This window comes from Lissotriton helveticus, chromosome 3_2 (assembly GCF_964261635.1).
Source record: "Lissotriton helveticus chromosome 3_2, aLisHel1.1, whole genome shotgun sequence".
In the NCBI taxonomy this organism is placed as follows: domain Eukaryota; kingdom Metazoa; phylum Chordata; class Amphibia; order Caudata; family Salamandridae; genus Lissotriton; species Lissotriton helveticus.
Window position 1 is genome coordinate 466,013,883 of NC_136062.1, and position 8,714 is coordinate 466,022,596.

The 8,714-nt window shown below is 38.7% G+C and overlaps 1 long non-coding RNA gene across 2 annotated transcripts in view; it reads left to right on the top strand.

Annotated features, from left to right (window-relative positions):
• The window catches only part of LOC144826064 (uncharacterized), a 478,318-nt gene extending 469,885 nt beyond the window's left edge, over positions 1–8,433 (top strand). The window contains exons 6-7 of one of the 2 annotated variants that reach the window (XR_013609680.1): positions 3,260–3,361; positions 8,179–8,433. This is a non-coding gene — a long non-coding RNA (uncharacterized LOC144826064). The remainder of the gene's footprint in view (positions 1–3,259; positions 3,362–8,178) is intronic. The other variant, XR_013609679.1, reaches the window with a different exon arrangement.
• The last annotated feature ends 281 nt before the right edge of the window (positions 8,434–8,714 follow it).

The window sequence follows — 8,714 nt, forward strand, 5'->3', positions numbered from 1 at the left end:
TCTACCTATAAGTGCCCAGTAGTATTTGTGAAGCATTTACTGAGTTCACACATTCCAATGATAAGTCATCATTATAACAAGTTATGCCCATAATGTTCACAAAATTTAAAGAAAAGTCTCAAGCTTCAGCCCCGTAACTTACTTTATATAGTGAGATCAGTAGATTGCTACCCTGGGAAGAACTGTGTATCCCAAAATGAAGAGACACCGCCCACACAAGCCAGAACATGCACAGAGAAGGCAAAGATACAGGATGCTGAGAATAATGGATAGGTAGTCTCCTCTTCTCAGAGCGTGCCAAACGGTGGCACTAAGGAACATGTAGAAGGCACCCCACAATGTGCAAAATAAACAAAAAGGCAGGGATTCTTTTTAGACAAAAGAAAAAAGTATCAGGAATTGTACAACTGTTGTGCTGGGTCAATTACATCTACTGACCAGAGATAGCTGTTTTCTGTTGTTGGTTGAATCATGTTATTAACAATAGGTTTCGGTTACAGAGTGATACAAGGATCAGAAACAGCCAACAAAGTGAAAGGGGAAGGTGAGGCTGGGGTACTTGCTCTTATCAGGAGCATTCATGCTCTATCTGCCTCCAAACCACAGAGCACGATTCTCCTACCCCTAACTCAGGTAAAGTTCAATGCATGTAAACAAGACTGCTTAGTGCATGGAATAGCAGAGTGGGGAGGTACAGGTTGCACTCTTTTATCCCAGAACCCACCCAAGAGTCAGTGTCCTTTGCACCCGGTGTGGGTCTTGTCCATTTACTGATCTCTGAAACCAGGTCCACTCCTGTGTATCTGTATGAACAGAAAGGCATAAGAGGCAACAATGCACACTCTGTGCATCGGTAATGTTTGAATAGAATATCAGGCACCAACCTGACCACTGTGAATTTAGATTTGCTGGCAGACAATAGTGAGATAGAAGTACATCAATATATGCTAATCAGCAGTATTTGACTCCTGAGGGATTTTTGTCCAGTGCTATGAATGGGTCTCCCATAATCCAGAGTGATCTCTGAACAATTCAGTCTACTGCATGGTGTGTCAGATGCTCGTGTAACTTCTGTGCATCTCTGTTTGCTGAATTACATGTTAGGAGCCAGGTTGACAAATGCAGCAGCAAATACCACTTTTTCTGTAAAAAAAGAAGAAAATCCAGATCAACAACACAAAAAAGACTTGAATGACTCCTGCTATCCCATATGCCTCTATTCCCAAGGGCACAGGTTTCAATCTCTTCATAATCGCCAGTCTAACTGACATCCTTGGCGCACTCAATGTTACTTCAGGGAGATCTTCTCATACCTCGTATCAACTCAGTTGATACCTCCCTCAGCTAATAAACTTTTCTGGACAATCTCACACTAGGACACATCCTCTCACTGCTAAACAAACCCACCCTAGGCTCACACAACCTTACTAACTACTCTCCTATAACTCACTTCCATTTTATTGGAAACACCATCCAAAAAGGTGTTACCCTACAGCTTCAAGAGCAAATCACCAATAACAGACTTTTACAGTGTTTCTAATCCACATTCAGATCTTGTTTCAGCACAGAAAAAGCTACTATACAAAGTTAATACCAATATTCACACCTCTCAAGACACTCATGGTCTTTGCTGATACACTCTTGCAATAGTTCGTCTCCTACCTCACCAACCTCAATGAACCATCTGAATGACACATGACATAACTCCAATAATCAATGGAAAAGTTGAGAATCTTTATTAGCATGGGTAAATGCAACTGACATCGATAACCTACTGAGAAAAATGACAGTTGGCACAGGGAGTGCAGCTTAGAACCCTCATGACATTCTAGGAGAGCTCTAACGGAAGGGCAAAGGGGTGTAGGAGAAACCAAGGTAGGAGAAAAGAAGGTAGTCAAAATACAACACATCTCCTTCCGTAGGGGACATAAGAAAGGAGAGAAAGAGAAGGGTGCAGAGAACAACAATATTAATCCATATCATAGTCTCTATGCCAAGAAGGTTTGTGATGTACGTTTCTCATTGCCCCCTTACATTAGGAGCGTAATTTCTGATGTTTATATTGACTCCTTGCACACACAGAATCAGGTACACCATCGCTGTTATCCTTGACAATTCTGTCAGTGCTCCAAGATTGCCCATCATTAAGTAATACTACATTTTTGAACACCTTGCGTATCACCTTTCTGTCTGAGAATTTGGAACAACCTGAAAGTATAGACCTGGGTAATTTTTCCCTTACAACATCTCCTTCCTCCAACACTTTTGCTGGTCTTTGTATTTTACTATTGTATCTGTCCACATATTTCCTTTGGTGTTCATGTACTCTTTGCATAATTTTCCTTCTATCTACCTCTTCTGTCTTCTTTCCAACCAACCACATTGGACTAATTTGGTGGCTGGTTCCCTACCTTTAAGGAACTTAAACGGTGATACTCCAGTGACGGAGTGAGGGGTGACAAGGTAAGACCAGATCATTTCATCTAGTGCTTCCCTTAAATTGGTTCCATTGTTTACACTGAGTTGAACACAATCCTTGATCATGCGGTTGACACATTTAACCAATCCATTTGTCCTTGGGCAATACAATGCTATTTGTAAATGGGTGACTAAAAATCTGTGCAAGAAATCTGTCATGAGTGAAGAGATGAATTGAATGCCATTGTCAGCGACTATGGTCTGGGGTACTCCATCAGTGTGGAATACTTCTTGCAAAAATGAAAAGACTGTACTAGTGATGACATTGTTCACTATCTTGATAACTATCCATTTAGAATGATAGTCCACTAGGGTGAGTATGAGTATACCTCCTAGTCCCTTCACATTTAGAGGACCAATAATATCCATAGCTAGTTTGTTCCAAGGAACAGCCACTGTGACCCTTACTGACATGTTTGCTCTTGTCACTCATAGCACACGGTAAACACTGTCTTATACTTCTCTCACCCATGGTGTCCTTGCTTGGCCACCAATAGTGGAGACAGATTTTGTTCTTCATATTACTACATCCTAAATGGCTCTCATGTGCCAAACTTATAATTTTCTCTCTCAAACTCTCTGGAGGTACAAGTTTGTCTCCTCTGTAAAGATTTTGCTCACATAAGTATAGTTCTTTCCGTACCCCCCCAAAACCCCACCTCACCATTCGTGAGATCAGAACACTTACTTGGCCAGCGAGTCAATATGAGTTGTTTAAGTCTGGAAAATACTTGATCACTTTTCATACTCTCCTCTCATTCCTGTTTGCTTATTCCTTCAGTTACACTCGCCACAACAAACTCCTCTGCCACAATACTCTCTGGTTTCTTGTTCTCCAAAGGAAGTCTTGACAAACAATCGGCTGCCTGATTGTATTGTCCAGGTATGTATACAATTTTAAAATTAAACCCTTCAAGGCCAAGGAACCATCTTGAGATTTTTTCTATGTTTTTCACAGAGAATGCACTTTCTAAGGTTTGTGATCCGTCTCTACAGTGAAAGGTATACCCCAGACAACCACTCAGAAATGTCTCACTGCCCAGAAGCACGCAAGTGCTTCAATTTCAACTACTAAATACCGAGATTCAGCTCGTGTCAAGGCTCTTGACACAAAAGGTACAACTCTTTCCTCCCCACTTGGCTGAGTGTGGCCCCAATACTTTTAGTGCGTGCGTCCTTAGTAATTATGGTACGCTTACTTGTGTCAAAACGTCCTAAAAATGGAGCATTAGCAATGTGATACTTTCTCACTACATCCTTTGTCTCATTCAAACTTAGCATTTGTTTTTAACAAACATCTTAAAGGATAAATAATGTTAGCAAAATTCCTAATGAATTTCGAATAATTATCTGATAATCCAAGGAATGACTTAACAGCCTCCTTGGTGTTGGGCTTAGGTGCAAACCTGATGGCATCAACAAGATCTACTTTAGGCTAGATACCTTCTCTGGAAATGACATGCCCTAAAAAAGTGACTGAGCGAACACCAACTTGGCATTTATTTCTTTTTAATGTGAGTCCAGCATCTCTTTATCTGGTCAGGACTTTACGAAAATTTTCATTATGCCCCACCTCATCTTTTCCATAGACTAGTAAATTATCTTGGAAGCACAATACGTGATCAATCCCTTCCAAGATATTTTGCATAGCTCTCTGGAAAACCGTAGCAGCAGAGGCTAAGCCGAAAAGGCATCCTGCCAAACCTGAAAGCACCAAAAGTAGTGAGTGACTTGCTTGAGAGATGGAGTTTTACCTGGTGGTAAGCGGATGATAAGTTAATCACTGTAAAGAACTCTGCTTTGCCAACTTGGTTCAACAATTCAGTTAAGTTCTGCAGGGGATGCCTGTCGATCCATATGTTACTGTTTAACTCAAGTCAATCCATAGTCTAATGTTTTTTTGTATTAGCCTTAGAAGTAATAACAATAGGGGCAACCCATTCGGCACATTCCACAGGCTTAATGACTTCTTGTCTTAACAAGTTGTCCAATTCCTGTCTCAGAGGTTCCTTCATCATAAGTGGAATGGTTCTGCACTTTTGCGCTCTGGTTTTGCACCCTCCTTCAATTCAATTTTGTGCTGGTACTCTCTCAAACACCCACGTTTTTCTGTAAAACTTCAGGGAACTCCTCAATATGCTCCAACCCACAAACTGTTCTTTCTACATGTATGACAGGAACTTCAGCTGAAGGGTCAAGTTTTATACTTAGGTCTTTTTGATGAGCCCATCCCAAAAGATTAGACCCATTCCTTGCTATGTACACTTTGCCCACAGTACTCCTCTCCTTAAATGTGATCCTCATGGTAGCTACTCCTTCTAATGGAATGGGATCTTTTTTATATCCCACAGGGATCACATCAGGTTTTTCTAAAGATAACTCCTCTTCCACAAAGTTAGAATGGAAGGTTTTACCATTGATTAATGTAAATGGTGAACATGAGTCAGCATATACTTCCAGTTTGTGCCCCTCCAACCCAATCTAACACTTCGGAAGATCAATCATGTGCACTTTACAATTTTCATCCACATCTACTTGCAAAACATATTTGTTCCTGAGTTCATTGTTAGTCTCAATGGTATTTACAGTCCTAGTAGACATATCCTTGCAAGTGCGTTCAAAATGACCTTTACAATAACATTTCCGGCACGTAGCTGTTCTTGCAAGACAATTTACACTATTTGCTAAATGCCCCATACTACCACAACGGAAACATTTAAGTCTGTTCTCTGGATATATTTTTTCCTCATTGAACTCTCTTAACAATACATTTTTCCTAGCACCCTTATTGGCGCATACATTTTTGAATTCCTCACAGACTACACTTACACTGCTTTCAACTCGTACATTCATTCCCTTAATACATTCTGCTGCGTGTTCAACACTTTTAACAATATCAATGGAATACTTTAAATCAGGGATTCCTACAAGTAATTTCTTCTGTATCTTCTTATTACTTGAAGAAAAAACAGGGTGCCTTTTCCTGATTCTTATGCCTTGTAGGTATGCCACTCCTACTGGAGGTGGCAACCTATGTATGAACAGGAATCGTGCAGTCTTATTAAGGTTACCAAATTTACAACCATGAATTAACAACCTTTCAGTGTTGTACGGGACCACATATAAAGCATGGAAAGCATAGAAATGTTTAAAATTTGTAGTGCATTTATTCAAAAGAATTTATTGTTTAAAAAGTCATAGTATCACAAAACTGTTTCATTAAAAAATCGTTACACGGTATATATTCAATGTATATAAACAATATTAATAACACATTTCTTAAAAGACAATATCAATTATTTTTTAAAAAAGTTCTCCTTTATACAGTATTGTTTCCAAAAAACATATTTGTAAAAAGATAATAAAACACAAATGTTAGGAACAAAAATGTCGACGCGGCGTTTCGGTGCCCCTGATGTTCTTGCACCTTCTTCAGGACTTGTTCCCTGATTGGTCACATCTACAAAGACATATATCATAATATGTTTCATTAGGTCCCATCTACTAGTTTCAGTTACATATACTCAATACAGCATTTGATAAACCTAACATTTGGTAACCTCTAAAGTCTCTTATGCACATCCCACCTTAAGATTTGTCACAACGCTGTTGTTATACTTTCTGCATTTATCTGTAAATTGATTAACTTCTAGGCTTGGTGGTGGTATGGTGATATTATTTTACACCAGTAGTAGATGACTAACTCAGTTTCATATTTCCTCTGCTGGACAGTCCCTTATCCCACTCCCTTCTGAGATCTTTCTGTTGGTCATTTTCATATAGCCCTGAGGTCTGAAATAGGATTCATTTCCCTTTTGCTCTGTGGTAATTTTTCAATTTTATCCCACTGTCGGTCATTTAAATGTAACCCTAAGGTCTGGAATGAGATTTCTTTCCCTTTTCCTCCCAACCAGTTTCGTTATCCAACTTACCCAGGTGGTATTCCCTGGACCCTTTTGATCATATGAGTCTGTTTAACATCTGCTCATACTTTCGTTCCCTTTAGCTATATGGGATTTCTTCTCAATCACTGTTCTTAGTTTTTCCTTGGAGACTTTGGAAATTAACCACTTCAGTACTATAAAGTAAAGAGAAAATATTTATATATCTTCACTTTTTTCTTTTTTATGACTAACTCCTGTTCAGTCTAAAAGTTAAATATATGCTCCTCACCGGTTTTTATTTCCAATTCTTACTTTAGTTGTAAGGAGGATGCCTCTGGGAGCTCCCGTTCTTATGGGTTCAATACTTCACGCCCCTGCTCCGTCTAGGGATGGGATAATCTTTGTTAGTGTATCTTGATTGCTCCTTAATTTCATCTGAATTATCCCCTTCCTATTATTTTCCTTACCTTATTAGATATTTTGGAGTTACCAGTAGTTTACCTCACTCATGGGGATGTTGATCTTTTGGTAGAAGCCTTTTGACTTGGCCTGTATTTAATAGGAAGGGATACATTTTAAGGCTGAGTTAGAACAGTCTGTTTCCTTTAAAGAAAACATTCTTCTCCTAGCAGCGCTAACAGAACCCTGTTTTTACTTACTTGGTGAAGGGAGCTGAGCTGCGTGGCGTCCTCCTTGTCTCTTGAGTCTTTTCCATATAATGAAACTACCTTGTGTCTGATATTTATACTTGTCACAGATTGGTTCATTTTGACTAATCACTAACACCTGTTTGCTGTTTGTAGGTGCTGGTACAAGGTGACCCGATTATGGCCGCCATCTTGTAGTGGGTTAAAACCCTAGTTCTCTATTTGCTTTTTTTACATGAGTGAGGTAAACTACTGGTAACTCCAAAATATCTAATAAGGTAAGGAAAATAATAGGAAGGGGATAATTCAGATGAAATTAAGGAGCAATCAAGATACACTAACAAAGATTATCCCATCCCTAGACGGAGCAGGGGCGTGAAGTATTGAACCCATAAGAACGGGAGCTCCCAGAGGCATCCTCCTTACAACTAAAGTAAGAATTGGAAATAAAAACCGGTGAGGAGCATATATTTAACTTTTAGACTGAACAGGAGTTAGTCATAAAAAAGAAAAAAGTGAAGATATATAAATATTTTCTCTTTACTTTATAGTACTGAAGTGGTTAATTTCCAAAGTCTCCAAGGAAAAACTAAGAACAGTGATTGAGAAGAAATCCCATATAGCTAAAGGGAACGAAAGTATGAGCAGATGTTAAACAGACTCATATGATCAAAAGGGTCCAGGGAATACCACCTGGGTAAGTTGGATAACGAAACTGGTTGGGAGGAAAAGGGAAAGAAATCTCATTCCAGACCTTAGGGTTACATTTAAATGACCGACAGTGGGATAAAATTGAAAAATTACCACAGAGCAAAAGGGAAATGAATCCTATTTCAGACCTCAGGGCTATATGAAAATGACCAACAGAAAGATCTCAGAAGGGAGTGGGATAAGGGACTGTCCAGCAGAGGAAATATGAAACTGAGTTAGTCATCTACTACTGGTGTAAAATAATATCACCATACCACCACCAAGCCTAGAAGTTAATCAATTTACAGATAAATGCAGAAAGTATAACAACAGCGTTGTGACAAATCTTAAGGTGGGATGTGCATAAGAGACTTTAGAGGTTACCAAATGTTAGGTTTATCAAATGCTGTATTGAGTATATGTAACTGAAACTAGTAGATGGGACCTAATGAAACATATTATGATATATGTCTTTGTAGATGTGACCAATCAGGGAACAAGTCCTGAAGAAGGTGCAAGAACATCAGGGGCACCGAAACGCCGCGTCGACATTTTTGTTCCTAACATTTGTGTTTTATTATCTTTTTACAAATATGTTTTTTGGAAACAATACTGTATAAAGGAGAACTTTTTTTAAAAATAATTGATATTGTCTTTTAAGAAATGTGTTATTAATATTGTTTATATACATTGAATATATACCATGTAACGATTTTTTAATGAAACAGTTTTGTGATACTATGACTTTTTAAACAATAAATTCTTTTGAATAAATGCACTACAAATTTTAAACATTTCTATGCTTTCCATGCTTTATATGTGGTCCCGTACAACACTGAAAGGTTGTTAATTCATGGTTGTAAATTTGGTAACCTTAATAAGACTGCACGATTCCTGTTCATACATAGGTTGCCACCTCCAGTAGGAGTGGCATACCTACAAGGCATAAGAATCAGGAAAAGGCACCCTGTTTTTTCTTAGAGTTATTGACCCAGTCCTTTTCCTGACAGAAAGG